This window comes from Chanos chanos, chromosome 12 (assembly GCF_902362185.1).
Source record: "Chanos chanos chromosome 12, fChaCha1.1, whole genome shotgun sequence".
NCBI lineage: Eukaryota > Metazoa > Chordata > Actinopteri > Gonorynchiformes > Chanidae > Chanos > Chanos chanos.
The window spans coordinates 22,757,705-22,777,608 of record NC_044506.1 but is presented as its reverse complement, the minus strand read 5'-3'; the positions used below and the strand labels follow the sequence as shown (position 1 = coordinate 22,777,608).

At 40.2% G+C, this 19,904-nt stretch overlaps 1 pseudogene; it reads left to right on the top strand.

The window, feature by feature from the left end:
• The first annotated feature begins 10,743 nt into the window (after nucleotides 1–10,743).
• On the top strand, nucleotides 10,744–19,606 carry LOC115824887 (cytosolic phospholipase A2 gamma-like; annotated as a pseudogene).
• The last annotated feature ends 298 nt before the right edge of the window (nucleotides 19,607–19,904 follow it).

Sequence of the window (19,904 nt, the reverse complement as noted above, 5' to 3'; positions counted from 1 at the left end):
AAAGAAACATAAATATAAAAACAATCATTTATTGAAATGATTTGACAAAGATTGCTAACACTGTGTTCAGAGTTCTAGACAAGCTAGGCATTTAAAATTTGCTACTTTTCCATTCTTATTTTCTATTGAATTTGATCTACCACTGAACAACTTAGTACTATGGCTTCAGTTTTCAAATCAAGACTACAAACAGAATATTTGGTGAAAGTAACAAATGTTTGTAAGGTGAAAGAAACTTTGAAGTTTGCTTTAAGTCACTCGAAATTTTGTTTTTACTCATTTATTTCCAGTGAAACAGAACATTTAGATATATCCATTTGGTACATACGATAAGAAATTCCATATTAGCGCTGTGTTAGCATGTGTGATCTGAGTGACAGTCCATATTTGTTAAAGTGCAAGTGACTACTTAAAACTACATTTTACTAAAGAAGTATTGGATGTATGTGTTTGTATGGTCTGTATATACCATTTTAAGCAATCATATTCAAAAACTGGCCCGTTGTCTGTGTGTGTGTGTGTGTGTGTATTTGTGTGTTTGCATGAGTTTCTAAATATTATTGGGCGTGCTGTGAAATGGGTGTGTCCTTAAAGGTGTGTGACTGCCCCTCCACACTTTGCCAGAACACTTGTTTCTGTTAGTTTCTACTTAACAGGTTAGACGGTTAGACGGTTACAAGGTACTCTGGCTTTTTTCCTGATAATCTTAGATAAGCATATTTTTTTATTATCATAGAACAAACGACAGTTTAAAGAAAAAATGGAGGAGGCAATCTCAAGAGAGCAAACCTTGGCAATAATAACTATGTGAGAAAGTGCATCTATTCCAGAATTCTGCTCTGTTCGGTTTGCAAAGTCCCATTAGGGATGTAATTACTGACTAATGCACCACACAAATGGAAAACACTGAAGCCGATAATTGCTTTCTCTAGTCTGTATTAATAATAATAACAATAATAATAATAATAATAATAATAATAATAATAATAATAATAATAATAATAATTATAATAATAATAATAATAATATTAATAATAAAAGGCAGAAAAGGTTTCAATTAATATACCTTGATTATATGAGGATCCTAAAATGAAGGATGTTGACATTTTTATAGATTGCAAAAAATAGGAAACAAACGAATGGCCAAACAAACACATATGCAAATCAAAACCACTATGTCCTCGTGGGAGGCCATGTAGATAGGGTGTTCGACTGCCAGTTCACAAAAGGTTTATTCTAGGTAACCCCTAGGCAGTGATGACTATGTGCTACCAGAGGCTGTGAAGTTCAGAAGCTGTAGTGGTAGATCCTTGACACGTGCCCGTCTAAGAAGTTAAGTGAGGTCCTGAGGGAAATTTCTGCTCCAGTGTCCAGTGAGGGCTTTCACCTTCCATAATCTCATGCCACATATATTTAAAAAAAATGTCCAAACTGAAAACTGTAAATTATTTCTGTGAAACTGTAAATTATATTACCACATTTGGGGGAAAATTAATATAAATCTCTTTTCTGCTTTAAGGGCACCACCATCTTGATCTGTTGCATCATTGGAATGGTGGGTCTGTTGGCTCCTTGACCAACCATTTTCATGATCCAACAAGTCTTTGTAGGCTTTGCTGTTATATTTTGTAGTTACCTACTTGTACTACTACAAGACATGGCAATCAAACAATCTTAAGAGAAAAGTAAAGGAATGTCTTGTTCGTTGTTTCTGGAAAAAAACTAAACAAAACAAAACAAACAAAAAACAAAACTAATCACTGTTTCAACGGCACACAACTTCACTACACAATTAAATTGCAATCGAATACAACACAGTATTCACTCTAACACATGTGTTAGGTACTTCGATGCACTTAAATTGTAATGTCCACCTCATCTGTTCAGTCTCTGATCCTGGAAATCTGAACCAAGTTACCAGTTTACAACAGAACAAACTAACCCAGCCCCATGCACTCAACTCATACCTGCTGACTGATAGCTCAAATGTTCCACAGAACTACCCCCTCTGTGATGTATACTACTGGCATTACAACTCACAAGTTCATAAAAAATGTTCATGATTCATTGATTAATTATATTTATTTTTATTTTACGTTTATATTTTATTATAGTGTACAGAGTAAAACAGAATGTTGTTCTTGTTGCAGATGTTTATTTTAGTTCCATTACCTCCTGAAGAATACATGCTCCTGCATGTCCCCACATTCCTTAGTTTCAGAACTCCTCCCATATCACACACTATATAAAATCTTGTATTCATAAACCACATTACACTGATTTCAGCCATCAGAGAAAGAGGTAAATATCAATCATTTGCTTCATGTTTAAAGAAAATTACTGAGTAATTTAGTTTATTTCTTACAAAAGCAATGTAACAACCACCAGCTAAGTAGTATACAAACTGTTGACATATTTTATAATTATGTATACACAACGGTGATATTTATTTATTTTCTTTTGTAGATACAATAGCAATCCTAACACAGGGGCACCAAAAGATGTAAGTGCAATAGGATTATCAGATCGTATAAATCAGTCTAAAATTATTAACCATTAACTTTGGTGTTTAATACTTTATAATTAAACTACTAAAATTAATTGAATAATCCAATTGTAACACTCTGCTACAGTCTTAGTGAGTATTGCAGTTCTAATGTATTGCAATTACACTACTTAATCTATAACACTCATGAACAACCAGGTTGATGAAGGCAGTTGGAATACTTTGATGGCAGAGGTTGGCATTCAGTGAATATTGCAGCAAGAACAGACAGGACAACAGTTTATTCCAATGATACCATTTATTAATATACAGGTGAATGCATACGACCTGGAGATTAATTATAAGCAATTATGATCTAATCACAAGCAGTTATTATCTAATATTATGATAGGATGAAGGGTTTTATTTTTCTCACTACCTGGCAAACTAATACTGATATGGCACAATCAATAATCAGCAGCAAATAGAATGATCAAGGCACAAATGGTAACATGATGGTAATGAAGCTATGTACAAGTATTCAGAGTAAGATTGAATGAGTGTAAGAGCAAAGATGCACGTGTGTGTGTGTGTGTGTGTGTGTGTGTGTGTGTGTGTGTGCGTGCGTGCGTGTGAGAGAGAGAGAGAGAGAGAGAGAGAGAGAGAGAGAGAGAGAGAGAGAGAGAGAGAGAGAGAGAGAGAGAGCGTGCGTGTATGTGGGCATGCACCCAGCTGCATACTGAAGAAAGAAGGAGGAGCTATGTGTGATATGTGAGTGTAATGCGCAAGCATCTGTGCTGCGCACCAACAAAACTGGGGATAAAAACATCAAGCTAAAAACATTTCTTTGTTCTTTTCTTCTGCAGAGACATAGTGTCTCTTTAAGCAGGGAGGGTCCCTTCCAGAGAGGGAATCCACAGTCAGAGTGAAAGAATTTGGATTTTTCTGTGGTTTTATGGCAAAATTGTGTCACCGTACTGCTGTATCCAATACCATTATACTAAAAGGTGATACATCAGTGAAAGGGGATACTATTGCAGTGAAATGTGAGAAGATGGGTGAAGATGACCCATGAGGTCAAGCAGGAGATTATGGGTAGTATGGGCTACAATGAGATTCGATCTTCCTGAAGGAGAGGCTGTCCATAAGTCATAACATTAGGTATCAGCAGAGCTGAATAAATCTGCATAGTTGTACTAGATTTGTTGAGCTTATTTGAAAGAGGAACATCTGTATCTCATTTATAATGTGTCCAAATTTACCTAGCCTGGATCCAGTCTGGTATTTAGCATTTTTTTTTTTTCAGCATTTTAAAAAATTATATTTACTGTTGAAGACAGTTTAGAGTAGTGCACTTATCCACCTTGGTTTTCACCTTCCATGTCCTCTCTAGCTTGTCCTTCAGTGGCAGATGTTCCTGTATAGAATCTCTGCTGCTTGGTCTGTACCTTGAATCTTGTCTGATACTGTACACACTTGTTTCAGTTAATCTGGTGCTGAGTGTTTGTTCCTGTGCTTCTATGATAGGATTTCTCAAAGGATTTCTCCATGTCAGCCACCTCTGCTACCTGTCCCTGGTACAGTCCTGCCATAGTATCTCCTATGCCTCATTCCTCTGCTGTATCTGTTTGAGACATTATCTTAGCAGCCTATCCTTGAGGGCTGTTGCTTTTATACTCTTGTAGACAGTGGTGTTGAGTCCTCCTCCTTCCTTCTGATTGGTGTACAGTCTCTGGATATTGGATTTTGAGTAGAGTTCTCCACACATTGGGAGGTGTTTTCAGTGGTGGCTGGGTATCTGATGAATGGCTGGGCATAAGGCTTTCATGTTGTTCTTCCCATTCAGTTGGCTCCTGAAAACCTGTGTCACTCTGTGGAGGTACTTGGATATTGCTTTTTTCTAGTTTCTGCCTCATGGTTCCTGTGTGATTGTAGGATCCACAGTTATTTGAAGCTGTCCTGTATGTCTGTTATGTGACCTTATGGTAGTTCAGCTCCCCCTATGGTGATCGCTTTTCCTCTTTTTACAACCACCTGAGCACAGTTCTCCAGTCCAAGCAACAACCCAGTATCCTTGCTATAGAACCTGATCAGGTGGATCAGTGAGCCAATGTCTCTTGCGGTCTTTGTGGACAGTTTGATGTCATCCACATACAGGAGGTGGCTGATGGTAGTGCTGCTCATGAGCCTCATGTACATTTAGCCCCTCTTAGTGATTATATGGCTAAGGGGGCTCAGGCCAATACAGAACCGTAGCAGGGATAGCGTATCTCTGTGGTGTATGCCACACTTGATGGGCACCTGGGCAGCTGTCTTAGTGTTGTCCTGCAGAGGCCCACTAACTTTTTGATGAAGATTGTGTCTTATTGACACTGTATAATGCTAGACATTCAATTATCCATTTCTGTGGCACTTAGTCATATGGTTTCTTGTATTTGATCCAGGCAATGCTCAAGTTGCTCTGTTTGTCTGGTCCTTGGTGGACAGTGCTACCTCTCAGGAGCTGGTGCTTTGAACCTCTGGTGTTGTTTCCAGTTCTTTTCTGGTCAGTGCTAATGCACTAACACAGATGATCACTCATCTTGGTGGCCATGATGCCTGACAGGAGTCCCTGTGTAGTAGACAGATAGATTACTGGTTGATTTTTGGATGCTGTTGTGGACGTTTATGACTGGTACTGTCCTACCTTGCCTGTTTCTAGCAGCTGGCTCTGGTTCATTTGAGCTCTTAGACTGGAATGCAGAACTGCTAGTTTCTTTACGCCTGCAGTACTGGAACATGTTAGGCCCTGGTACAGCCCAGTTCTTCATGTTTGTACATATAACCATGCTTATAAACATGTGGCCTAGTTACTTGTTGGATAATGATGAAAAACAGAGTTTTCCTAAACAGGATCCCACTCACCAATGCAGAATTCCCCAGTTGTGCAGATGCTTTGAGTCAAAAGGTAGAATTTCATGGAACTGCATAGTTCAACTTGATTCGACTACCTTATTTGTAGGAGGAACATCCGTATCAGAATTGCTGTTCTTGATATGTGCACATGTACTTATTCTTGACCATGCACAATTGAACATAATTCAGATTTACATTTTTTTATGTCCGGTATTTATAATTTACGGCTATTTCTTACTTTTACAGATGTCTCAGAGCAAACAGAGCCAAAGGTAAAACATCATGAAAACTGTTTTTACTTGCCCATAGATGAGAACGTATGCTAATAGCTAATAAGTTCAAGTTCAAGTTCAAGTTCAAGTTTATTTAGAGCCCAATATCACTGTTTACAGTCTCAAGGGGCTTTACAGGCCACAACAGTCAAATCAAAATATGACGGCACCCCCTGACTTAATCCTCATGGCGGGCAAGAAAAAACTCCCCAAAAACCCAAGAGGGAAATGGGAAAATGGGAGAAATCTTGAGGAGGACCACAGAGAGAGGAGACCCCTCCTTGGTCAGACAGGTGTGCAATAGGTGCCGACCACGTGGGCAGTTACAGCTGAAAATAAATTGGGGCATGAACAAAGGGGATGGTGATGTAGACAGGAGGCTGACGGGGGATGGAAGATGATGACACCAGGATGGATCAGTCCACAGGGCGGGAGGAGTCAGGATCACTGGTGTCTCAGGAGTAGCATGTGTGGCTCGACAGAGAGAGAGAGAGAGAGAGAGAGAGAGAGAGAGAGAGAGAGAGAGAGAGAGAGAGAGAGAGGGACATTGTTAGATGTTCATTTCCACATAATGGTTGAGGTAAATATACATCGTGTGCCGAGTGCAGGCAGGGACTCCAGCAAGACTAACTAGTACAGCATAGCTAAAAGGGAGAGCTAGAAGGTAATATGGACATGATGGCACTCTGGGACACAAGGCGGCCACCCACTCCACAGTCAACAAACCTGAGTGAACATGTTAAAGTGGGGGGGCGACAGCATCCAAACATCCCAGTTCACCAAACAATCTATGCCCGAGAACCCTCCAGATCTGCTCCTTTGCCTAGTAAAGAGCTATTAGCAAAAGGCTTGGCTAAACAGATAAGTTTTCAGCCTTGACTTAAACATAGAGACTGTGTCTGAGTCTCGAACATTAATTGGGAGGCTATTCCATAACTGTGGGGCTCTGTAAGAGAAGGCTCTGCCCCCTGCTGTAGCCATCATAACTCGAGGTACCAACAAATAGCCTGCACCTTTTGATCTAAGTAGGCGTGGTGGATCATAAAAGACCAGGAGTTCGCGCAGGTACTGTGGCGCAAGACCATTTAATGCTCTATATGTTAATAGTAAGATTTTATAATCAATACGAGATTTGACTGGGAGCCAGTGCAGTGTGGATAAGATAGGGGTGATGTGATCATATTTTTTGGTTCTAGTAAGAACTCTGGCTGCTGCATTCTGAACTAACTGTAGCTTATTTATACACCTAGTAGAGCATCCAGACAGTAAGGCATTACAGTAGTCTAATCTAGAGGTAATGAAAGCATGAACCAATTTTTCAGCATCTTGAAATGACAATGCATTTCTTATCTTGTTAATATTTCTAAGATGAAAGAAGGCTATCCTGGTAATATTATCTACATGAGCTTCAAATGAAAGACTGGGGTCAATAATTACACCAAGATCTTTTACTGCTGCACCTAATGAAAGAGAAAGGCCATCCAGAGTAACTATGTGGTCGGAAAGCTTACTCCTAGCTGCATGTGATCCTAGTACAAGTACTTCTGTTTTTTCAGTGTTGAGTGAGAGGAAATTCGTAAGCATCCAGTGCCTAATATCCTTTAGACATTCCTCAATTTTGTTAAGTTGGTGTCTCTCGTCTGGCTTCGCTGAGACATACAACTGTGTGTCATCAGCATAGCAGTGGAAGCTAATACCGTGTTTACGAATAACATTACCTAGAGGTAGCATATATAAAGAGAAAAGCAGTGGGCCTAAAACAGAACCTTGCGGGACTCCGAACTTTACCTCAGTATGTGCAGAGGACTCACCATTTACATCAACAAACTGATAACGATCAGTTAAGTAGGACCTAAGCCATAAGAGGGCCGTTCCCTTAACTCCAACAACATTTTCTAGTCTATCAAGGAGAATGGTATGATCAATGGTGTCAAAGGCTGCACTGAGGTCAAGTAGCACAAGCAAGGAGACACAACCCTGATCAGAGGCCAGTAAGAGGTCATTTGCAACTTTAACCAGTGCTTTCTCTGTGCTGTGATGAGGCCTAAATCCTGACTGATACAGTTCATGGATGTTATTCTTATGTAAGTATGAGCATAACTGCTGTGCTACAGCCCTTTCTAGGATCTTGGAAATAAAGGGGAGGTTAGATATTGGCCTGTAGTTGGTCAATGAACAGGGGTCAAGGTCAGGTTTTTTAATTAGGGGTTTGATAACTGCTAGTTTAAAAGATTTAGGTACATAGCCAGTACTAAGGGAGGAATTGATTATTTTTAAAAGCGGTTCGATGACTACTGGCAGTATCTGCTTAAGGAAACGTGTAGGTAAGGGATCTAGTACACAAGTTGGTGATTTTGATGAAGAAATTAGTGAGGTCAATTCGGTCGCCTGAAGGGGAGTAAAACATTCTAATCGCTGATCTGATATAGTTATATTGTTATCTACAGTGTTAGTGATCAAATTATCTGGTTTAAAATTTATAGCCTGGATTGTTTGCCTGATATTTTCAATTTTGCTATTGAAAAAATTCATAAATGCGTCGCCACTGAACATTGATGGTGTGCCTGTTTCCGAGGTGCTTTTATTCCCAGTTAGTTTTGATACGATATTAAATAAAAATCTAGGATTATTTTTGTTGTCTTCTATTAGGGTGGAAAGATATGTTGATCTAGCAGCACTAAGAGCTTTTCTATAGCTCAGGAGGCTCTCCTTCCATGCTAACTGGAATACTACCAATTTAGTTTGGCGCCATTTACGTTCTAATTTTCGAGTGGTAAGTTTTAAGGCGTGTGTGTGCTCATTATACCAGGGAGCTAGTTTTTTCTCTCTGATTATTTTCCTTTTAAGTGGGGCCACATTATCTAAGGTGTTGCGGAATGTTAACTCTAAAGATTCAGTTGCCTGATCAAGTTCTGTGGGGTGTGACATTGTTCCAGTCAAAGTTGATAACTCTGGGAGATTATTGATAAAGTTCTGCGTAGTAGCTGGCGTAAACGTACGTTTATTATGATAGCGTGGCGAGCTGCATATATTATTACTAAGAAATATTTTGAATGAGATAAGATAATGATCTGAGATAGCTTCAGATTGTGGAAATGTGACTATACTTCCTACATTTAGTCCGAGTGTTAGTATAAGATCGAGGGTGTGGCCACCATTATGAGTGGGCCCTATGACCGTCTGATTAATCCCTACTGAATCTAGAATGGACACGAACGCTGTTCTCAGAGGGTCCTGTGGGTTATCAAAATGAATGTTAAAGTCTCCGACAATTAGAGCTTTGTCTAAAGAAATAACAAGGTTTGAGATAAAATCTGCAAATTCACAGAGGAATTCAGAGTACGGCCCAGGCGGTCTATAGATAATAATTAGTGTGATAGACTGGGTATTTTTTGTGGCTACATATGTTATGTTTGTATAAAGAACTTCAAACGCATTGAATTTATGTAGAGGTTTTTGTATGATGCCTAGGCTATCATTATAAATAACTGCAACGCCTCCTCCTCTGCTAGTTACACGAGGCTGGTGTATATAACTGTATCCGGGAGGACTAGCTTCATTTAATGCGACGTACTCATTTGGTTTGATCCACGTTTCTGTTAAACACAGTACATTAAACTCCTGATCAGTAATAATTTCATTGACAATGAGCGCTTTAGGAGTAAGAGATCTAATATTTAACAGTCCTAGTTTTAGATCGAAGGTGCTGGCGGTACATTCTGTATGATTTAAATCTATGTTAATTAGATTACTAGAACAAATTCTCTGAGTATTTCTACATTTTCGTATAGGTCGGGGAACAGACACAGTCTCAATATAGTTTAACCTGGGTGACGACTCTGTGCAGCTAGCAGACGGTCGGTTTAGCCTTTTTGCCTGCTCCCTGGCCTTCGCTCTGGATTGTCACGGATTAACTGTTCTGAGACTATGCGCTATGTTACAAGAAATGAGAGCAGCACCTTCCCGAGTGGGATGGACACCGTCTCGCCCTAAGAGGCCAGCCTTGCCCTCAAAACTATTCCAATTGTCTATAAAGCCCACATTGTTGTCAGAGCACCACCTGGACATCCAGCAGTTCAGCGACCATAACCTGCTGTAAGCTACATCGCCTCGCCGGATTGGGATGGGGCCAGAGCATATTACTGCATCGGACATCGCCTTCGCTAATTTACACACCTCTACGATATTACTTTTAGTAACCTCTGATTGACGAAGGCGTATATCGTTAGCTCCTACATGAAAAACTACCTTAGAAAACCTGTGCTTACTTAACACTTTAAGATTACTTGCTATGTCCGGCGCTCTGGCTCCCGGTATACAGCTAACTAAGGCTGCTGGTGCCCCTAAAGGTCTAGCTAATTTCACGTGCCGTAGAATGGAATCTCCTATAACCAGAGCTCTTTCAGGTTTCTCAGCGGGTGTTTCACTGAGGAGGGCAAACCTGTTTGACACGTGAAGCGGGGAGTGGTGCGTCTCTCGTGGGCTAGCCTTAGCGTTAGCTTTGGCTTTGCACTTATGCCGCCGAGTCGTCACCCATTCGCCCCGCTGTGAGGGCTCTAGTGCCGGAGTCGGAGAGCTGCTAACTCTTCCTGAGCCATCCAGATTTTCTTTTACAGGAACTAGGCTATTCTCACTCTCACTAAGCCTCTCTAGCATCTGGATGCGCATCTCTAATGCTACAATCTTCTCCGTCAGGGAGCTAACTAATGCACATTTAGCACAAACAGAGCTATTATTAATGACGGAGGAAGAATGGCTAAACATCCTGCACTCGACACACTGAACAGGCTGAGCATTTGCCATAGTGAAAGTTTCACGTACCTTAATCCCAGATTTAATTTGGTTTTAAATTAGGCGTTGGTATTTAAATTAGGCAGTTCACGCGTAGGGCAGCTGCAGAGTCGCTAAAAGGTGGCTATGGCTGCAGTGTGCCACAACTGTTTCTCTGTTCTCTCTCACAACTGTTACAACTAAAAGTAGTACCGGATCGTGTGTGTGTGTGTGTGTGTGTGTTGGGGGGGGGGGGGGGGGGGGGGGGGGGCATGTTTTAATATCTCTTGTCTGTGTTTGGATTGCCTCTGTAGCAGTAAAGTCAGAATTGGTCACTCTCTGAATGAAGGAGAGAAGCAGCATGTTACCAACAGGAGAGAGACTGTTCGACAGTGTTTACAGAGACACAAGATCCCCTGCAGTCAGGTATGGAACTCTCAGCTTTTTGTTTGTAGCTGTGATTTTTGCATTTGACTGTCATTCTGCAGTGGCCTGTACTACCCAAAAAGTTACTTGTTGTCATTCCCATTATGGGTTGCACAGTCCTCTAACATCACTATAGGCTGGAGTTCCCCACTCCAGATTCCATAATAAGACAAATTAAGACTGTGCATCTGGTGTGTGGATTGTTTCCTTTTATTTGTACCACACTGACATGCACAATTAAAACCAAAACACAAAATAGCACAGTAGATATAACACTGCACTCTGTAAACCAACAAGAAACTATGTCCGCTGAACCTGTCAGGGTGACCCCCTTTGTGTATACTAGGAGCTGGCCCAGCGGAAACCTACTTAACGATTACACATTCTCAAACACACTTTTATGCCAAGTGGATTGCACACTGCCCATTAAATTTAGAATTTCAGACACACGCACCCAAACCCAGACGTCAGAGCTCGCAAGAAAGTTTAATGGACTTAGGTGATGACACTAAGATTTTTATATCGGAAGACAGTGGAAAATGGCAATTGAGAAAAACAGTGTTTAGAAACATAGTTTAGGAAAAACATGAAGAACAGATATAGGAATATCATGGGAAAAACAGATATGGGAAGTACATGAGTGGAAATAATAGAGTTTTGAGAAGAGGCTCAATTTGGGAAAAATCCAATTTTGGGAGAAACAGTTGTGGCACACTGCAGCCATAGCCACCTTTACACCATAACTGCTACTTCAGCAGGCCGCCTAAAAATGTATGAACAGCTTCATTCTTCGTCGCAAGTTAAAAAGTTGCAACACACATCAAAACACTAATAGCTCCAATAGCCAGCCATAATGGACGAATCTAAATTGCCAAACAAGATTTACCTTGTCTGGTAGTACCACGCTTCTCTGGCCAAACTCTTAGTGGTGCAAAAGATGTCATCGCCTACTTTAGTGGCCACAGGAAATTTATACAGCCCATAAATACAAACTGTACAGTCACCAGTGCACAAGTTTATCATTGAAAAAGATGCACTGACTAATTACAGCTGTCTATCCAAGCACTGAGGAAACTCAACGGAAAACTGAGGAACCAGTGTCATATTTTAAAACCAAATATTGTAGGTGTAAAAGTGTACCTTGTCCATGGCACTGCCTCAACACAAATTCATCATAAAACCAAACACAAAGAGTGACAGTAGCCCCCAGGATAACACCAAAACAGATGCTGAAATAGATGTTGCATTGTAGTTAATGGACTAACAAATGCAAACTGGCACTGGCACTAAACTTCAGACAATTAAAACTTCCTTGTCCTACCTCTCTGCTGGCACCAGACCTGGTGAGTATGGCTCAGGCAAGTACTAGAATTTCACAGAGGTTTGGTGTCCTGATCAACATGTGCATCAATCACTATCAAACTACCCGGTCTTATGAGATGCGTACCCCCCTACCTGAGCTGTTTATGTGCTCCAAAGACAAACTATCAATTTTTATGCTTGTCCTCTGGGTCCTATTGTCCCACTGTTCACACTAGGTGAGGCTTACAGAGTAAGTACAGAGGTGATGCTTAGTGTGCTCATGTAAATCTGTATGTCACATGTGTTGTCTTGTAGGATAAAGTACCCAAAATTGCACTGCTGGGCTCTGGAGGAGGTGAGCGAGCCATGCTGGGGTTATTGGGATCACTGGCTCAACTTGGGAAGTGTGATCTACTGGACTGCATGCTGTATCTGAGTGGAGTTTCAGGATCCACTTGGTACTGTCCACACACACATGGACATTCACCATATAAACTGGTGGTCATGAATAGAAGTCTGTCTTAGATCTGGACATTATCAAAATACAGTCTACTGCACATTCATGTTAAATAAACTTGATAGTTTTTACACAATTTTTCTCTTCAGAGGCAACAAAGCCTACGACAAAGCAACATACTTAACAAATAGTATGGCTTTGTGGTGGAAATAAATACTATTCATTAATGCAATTAAAATAATTGACATTGGGCCCATATGTAGCTCTTTCTTACTCTGGATATGGTGTACAGGTGCATGACGTCCTTATACAAAGAACCAGACTGGTCCACCAAACTGGATGCTGTGCAGGAGAAAATCATTAAAAGGCTTGATGGTCCTGGAGTCAGCGGGTTGGATGCTTTGACAAAACTGTACAAATACTGGGAAAAGAAGGACAACTTCTCCCTGACAGACATCTGGGCTGCAATAATTGTCACTATGATCGTGAAAGAGGTAAGTGTATTCAGTAATGTGGCAAGAGAGTGCACACAGACTGAAGAAACCATTTGTCTGCCGTGGTTGGTGTGGTAGTTACTTATTGTCTGTATTTGGCCTTATAAAGACAAATAAGCATTATCCTGCAGCTTTCATAAATAAACTGAGAGGTAAATTCAGATATCAAATTAGAAAACCGCACTGCAAGAGAGCACAAAGTAGATAATCCAAGAAAATACCAGCCTGAACTTTTGAGCAGCACATATTTTATACTTTGACATTGTTTTGAAAGCATATTGGAGTATCACTGTGTCCAGATTTTCTTTGAAATGACATTTAGTTTTCACACACAAAAAACATCTAGGAGTCAATAAAAACTGTGGTGTAATTTTTTAGATTGATGAGAAAACTATAAGCAGTCAGAGAGGAAATCACAGCAAAGACCCATATTCCATCTACACTGTGATAGACAAAGATTGCAAATATGACAGACTGTTCAAAGGTATAGTGTCTGTTTTCATGTTACATTTTATGGGGCTGTTTCTGTGCATGTATACCTCAATACTTTATGTCTCGCTCCGTGTTTTACATTGACATAACTTAGTGTGTGTTTGACGTGTAAGGGTGAAAATCTGACAGTGTTTTCTGTACAGATGCCTGGTTTGAGATTACACCTCATGAAGCTGGATACTCCCTAACTGGGGCTTTTGTGGACTCTGCTTTGGAAATCAGTTTGAAAATGGAGAATTGATGAAAGAGCAGCCTGAGATCGACATGCTGTATCTACAAGGTATATGCTGCATTGGACAAGTAGAGAACCGTTTCTTATAATTCTATTAAAATTTCATTGAAGCTGTGCACTTACATAGTTATAATTGCATGGGATGTAACATGGCTGTCTGTTTGTTTCTCTCTTCTCTTTTTCTTTTTTGTTTGACCTAGACTGTGTGTTACTAAAGACATGGCAAATTTAACTTGAGTTTTTGTGGTATTTTCCATAGGACTCTGTGGCAGTGCCCTAGCTGACATGGAGGAGATACTAAAGCAAATCTGGGAGTGGATCAAACGTATTAATGTCTTATTTTTGTCATTCATTAATTCAGTCTAATTCTAGGTTTCACATCTTCGTAAATTTTACATAACTCACATTGTTCTGTCCTCAGGATTTCCTCTCATTATATATTCAAAAATGAACTGCCTTTCCTAGAAAACATCTCTCTCTCTCTCTCTCTCTCTCTCTCTCTCTCTCTCTGTTACAACAACCTTCTTCACTCCTCCACACACAGACTTCATTAGCCATGAGCAGCACTCCTCCCCCGGCTGCCAAGTTCTCTTAACCCTACTGGAGCTGAACATTTGTGTTTTGAGAAATGAAGACCCCACAAGTCTGATTGCAACATTGAATGAACTGCTGAAGGGTACAGTTCGCTCTTCAAAATCTTTTATGCTTCAAATAATGTATTCATGTGAAAAGCCACATTCTGAGAGTAACAAATCCAACACTGAAGCTGTTGTCTCCTCCGCAGGGAGGCTGGATAAACATGGGAAGGAGATCTTTATCATGCTGCCAGCAGAAGAGAAACTCTCCAGGGAGAAAGTCAAGGACTACACCCTGACCATATGCCACTTGTTGTGTGATTGGTTCAAGGAAATGTGTGACAGTGAGTTTTTTCAGTTTTTCAGTCAACTATTCAAACAATGTGTGGAAATGGTTAAAATCTCAACAAAATGTTTAATATTCAAACTACCTAGAACTCTTGGCCCATTGGTTTGGGATACACAACTTGTGCCAGTGTGGGTTAGAATGTTTATAAAACCTGCATTTCCTTTTAAGCTGTCTTTGATTGGTAACCTGTTTCTTAACCCTGTATGCTGTTACAGTAGCCTTACTGGTTAGCAATTTGTCTGTTGACAACGTAACTGAAGCCCCATGTTTAATCATTCTCATTCACAGATTCTACTTCTGAAGCCTCTGTTATAAATAGAAAAATAACTGAACCTTTCATTCTAGCCTGTGATTCACCACTGCAACCACTAAGGTTCCATCTCTGGAATGTGCCATCAGACAGAATAACCAAAGCAGTGACATACAAACCAGTACAGGCAATCTCAATGGTCAGCCTCAGTGCTGAAAAAGAACATTTTTGTATATACATAATCCATTTTTATATATACATAATCCATGTTTGCCTCCATTTGGCCATATTTCTGACTGTAAAATCAATTGGACTAAATCAGAAATACTACTTTCTGCTTCTTTAAATTCACTGCACTGGGGCTATGAAATGTCCCTCCACATGGACCATATCATTATTAAGGTATTACAAAATGTCTTTACAGTCTCATGCAAACTGCCGTTTATCTTTGGAGCAGTAGGGTCCAATCCATTTTAACAGGATGTATTTCTGTTGTAGTATTATCTGTTCCTCATGGAGTTATTTATCGGTTCTCTATAGAAACAAAACTGAAATAAATTGAATTGAAATACATTGAATTGAGACAACTCTAATTCCCGAACACTCTGTCTCAGACCTTGAGCTCTTTAGACAATGCCACCCACTAATTAGCTGGAAACAATTTAAAACAATTACAAAGTTCAGACAGTTAATAAACTCAAGAGAAATCTCAAACAATCGATTTATCTCAGTTCCCCAAAATACACCTTACACAGTCAGTCTTTCCAACTAGCTTCCTTTTGATTATTGATTAACTGTATATGACAGAGAACTACTCTGGAGTTATTCTTTACCAATCAGTGGTCCTGCTTTAACCTCCAATCCCTCTCTTGCCCATTCTTCACTGAAAAATTGAAACTCATGTATATGTTCCCATCCACTGTGGGATCTATCCCATCTATGTATGGCTTTTGAAGACATTAATGGCACTGGTATTTATCTTTAGAGAACTTTTGTATGTGTGAAGACATGGGTAAAATACATATTGAACTCATGCTTGTATTATGATTTAAGTGTATATGTCTAAATCCACAGAGATATGGATTGCCATTGTCAGGGCTATAGAGCTTGTCATGCACTGGATCTGGGGAACAACATACAACTTCCTCTATGATATGAAAGGTAGGAACAACATTTAAGTGTGCTTTTCAGATACCATTCACAGAGTAAATGTAGAGGACAAATTACACTGATAAAACTGTAATGTTATTTCCTGTGATTGTTAATCTCAGTGAAAGATGTGGACCCCTCTGTTCTGAGAGAGGAGAAGAGATATTATGAGGATGCTGCGGTGCTGATCAACTCTCCCTATTTCTCAGTGTTGAGAGAGGAGAGAGACATCGATCTCATCATCTCCTTTGACTTTGGTGCTTGGGACCACATGGAGGTGATGCAAACAGAAATGAACATACAAGCATACATATGAGCACACACACACACACACACACACACACACACACACACACACACATTTTTATGATTCAAATGAGTGACGAAGCACACAGTCATGTCCAAAACGACTGGCATAATTTATTCCAAAAGATACAGTGAAATTATGTTCTCTTGCTGCAATGCAGTCAAAAAAAGATAAAAAAGAAAAAGATAACAATTTCTCCCGCTCTCTCTCTCTCTCTCTCTCTCTCTCTCTCTCTCTCTCTCTCTCCCTCTCTCTCTGTGACTAGACACAAGATGCTTGGCATCCATAACCAATCTCTATTTCCTTATAATCAACCTGAAGGGGCTTAAGCTCCTTTTTAATCACTCTTGTGAACTCCCTGGTGAGCTGGAAACAGATGAATGCATTTGACATTAATATTCCCTGACATCAGGCAGATGGCAAAAACTACAATTATTCACAAACTACAGGAATGTGTGGTGAGCCACCATGTGACATTACGTTACACTGTGGATGATTAGGTGGCATTGAGCAGTGGTATGGGGTAATGGGTGGTACTGTGTGGTAGTATGTGCTGCAGTGTGGTATTGTGTGGTAACAGTGGTGGCTGGTGAGCTGGAAACAGAGGAGGAGCAAACCTCCACTATTAAATTTATCATTAATTTCCACCTGTTCCCGTTAATCCACCTTGATTAACAATAAAACTAACAGTTCGCAGAATAATTAACACCAGTCGTGTAAATAGAGTAAATGATCACCAGTGTCATTTTGTGATAGTATTATTTCTCTTTACTGAATTGTATAGCATTTTTCCTGTAGTTTGTGAATAATTGTAGTTTTTGCCATCTGCCTGACATCAGGGAATATTAATGTCAAATGTGCTCCTCTGTTTCAGGCTCACCAGCTTCCACTTTGTTGTACTATGTGGCATTATGATGTATTATGTGGTATTATGTGGTGTAGTGTGGTATAGTGTGGTATTACGTGGTACAGTGTGGTGTAGTGTGGTACAGTGTGATATTATGTGGTGCAGAGTGGTACAGTGTGATATTATGTGGTGCAGAGTGGTACAGTGTGATACAGTTTGGTATTATGTGGTATAGTGTGGTACAGTGTGGTATAGTGTGGTACGGTATGGTATTACGTGGTGTAGTGTGGTACAGTATGGTATTATGTGGTGTAGTGTAGTACAGTGTGGTATTATGTGGTGTAGTGTGGTACAGTGTGGTACAGTGTAGTACACTGTGGTACAGTGTGGTATTACGAGGTACAGTGTGGTATTATGTGGTGTAGTGTGGTATAGTGTGGTACAGTATGGCATTATGTGGTATAGTGTGGCATTATGTGGTGTAGTGTGGTATTATGTGATAATTAGTAGGACCTGCTGTGAGTGTGCCAGATGAAGTATGATTTAAAAGAAACTATAAGTCAGTTCGAACGTTGTGCAACAGTCCAGGGCAAATATTCATAATTTTAAATATAACATACTAATTTGAAATATGAATTATGAAACTGAAATATGGTTTGAATGCAGACATTTGCATTTACAGCAGTACATTTTGTCCAAATTTCTGATTGATTAAATCACATTTTATGGGATTTTTTAATCACTAAAAGGTTGTGAACACATTTACCTAAAATACCTAAAATGATTTAAAATGAACATTAAATGGCTGACTAACAACAAAATGAGTGCTTTACAAGAATCAATTTACAATTAACAATTTAGATATTTGGCAGACGCTTTTTACCAAAGCGACTTACAATCAGTGCATCAGTCGGATTTCTAATACCTTGTGAGCAGAGATCACAATAAGACTGAGCGTCAAATTGCCCCTTCGCATTGCGCCCCTGGAATACTTTAACAAACACAGATACAAGACAAAGGTTTTTTTTTTTTTTTTTTTTTCTAGGAGAGGGAGGTTAGGCATTGGGGGACAGGTGTGTTCTAAAGAGATGGGTTTTCAGTTTCCTGCGGAAGATGGTAAGAGATTCCGCAGTCTTGACTGCATGGGGGAGGTCGTTCCACCACCTCAGGGCAATGGCGGAGAAGAGGCGTGGTTGGGAGGAGCGGCTGCCGGAGTGAGGGGACCGTCAGTTGTCCAGAGGTTGTAGAGCGTAGGGTCCTAGTTGGGGTGTACGGAGTTATAAGAGACTGAAGGTATGATGGGGCGGAGCCTCTTGTGGCCTGGTAGGCCAGCACCAGTGTCTTGAACTGGATGCGGGCTGCTACCGGAAGCCAGTGGAGCGCAGTAAGCAGTGGAGTGACATGAGAGTGCTTGGGGAGGTTGAATACCAGGCGTGCAGCGGCGTTCTGTACGAGCTGGAGCGGCCTGATGGCACAGGCCGGCAAGCCAGCCAGTAGAACGTTGCAGTAGTCCAGGCGGGAGATGACAAGCGCTTGGATCAGGAGCTGGGTCGCCTGTTGTGTGAGGAATGGGCGGATTCTCCTGATCGTCTTAGTCTCTGGATCTAAAGCCAGTGAATAGACGACAGCAGCCCATGAGCTTAAAAACAAATATATCTAAAATAACTTCACTGTATCCCATTAGTCATGAATGCAATGACACAACAAATATGTTCTGTTCATCTATAGACTGTGGTCAAAACCTCTGAAATGTGCAGGAAATTGAAGATCCCTTTCCCTGAAGTGAAACCAGATCCTGCTCCTGAACCAAAAGGCTTCTATTTGTTTGAGGGGAAGAATGGAGCTCCAACTGTGATCCACATTCCTCTTTTCAACCAAGCCAACTGTGATGGTAACTGAGTGAATTCCTCATTTTATCATCTTCATTTCCTTATTTGATATCTTTAAGTGTTCACTGAAGTGGACTGTTTCTCACTGTAGTTTCTATAACACTGACAATCTGACTATTGACAGACTGTTTACCTGTTGATCATATAAAAAACATGATTCAGTATACAAAAATAAACACAAATAAATGCCCATTATTTTCTGCTCTCCTCGGAAAACCTTGTCTGCCTTTTCAACCTTTCTTCAGGTCATATTAAGGAGTGGGAGGACAGATATAGCACCTTTCAGGGGCCATACAACCACGACATGATCATTGATCTGATTGCGAAAGCAGGCGAGAATGTGAAAAACAACAACGCAAGACTAGTGACAGCAATTCGGCAGGTCATTGAGAAAAAGAAGGCCAAAGCACGCTAGGGAAAATTTGCCTTCAACCACGAGCTTGGCTGGTGCGCCAAGTGTAGTACTTCATGTCAGTGCTTCACACCACATTATGTTTACTTTTACAAATCTGATTCCGAGATAGTGATTTATTTTCTGGCCTGTGGGATTATTGATTGATCATCCTGTTGGTATGTTTTGTTATTGCGCTTGTTTAATGTCTAGATACCTGATCTAGATTTCTGAATTATACTTCACCTGAATTGTACTTCACCTATACTTCATTTTTTCATAAATTCATATTCATGAAAATACTGTTTTCAAAATCTTTAAA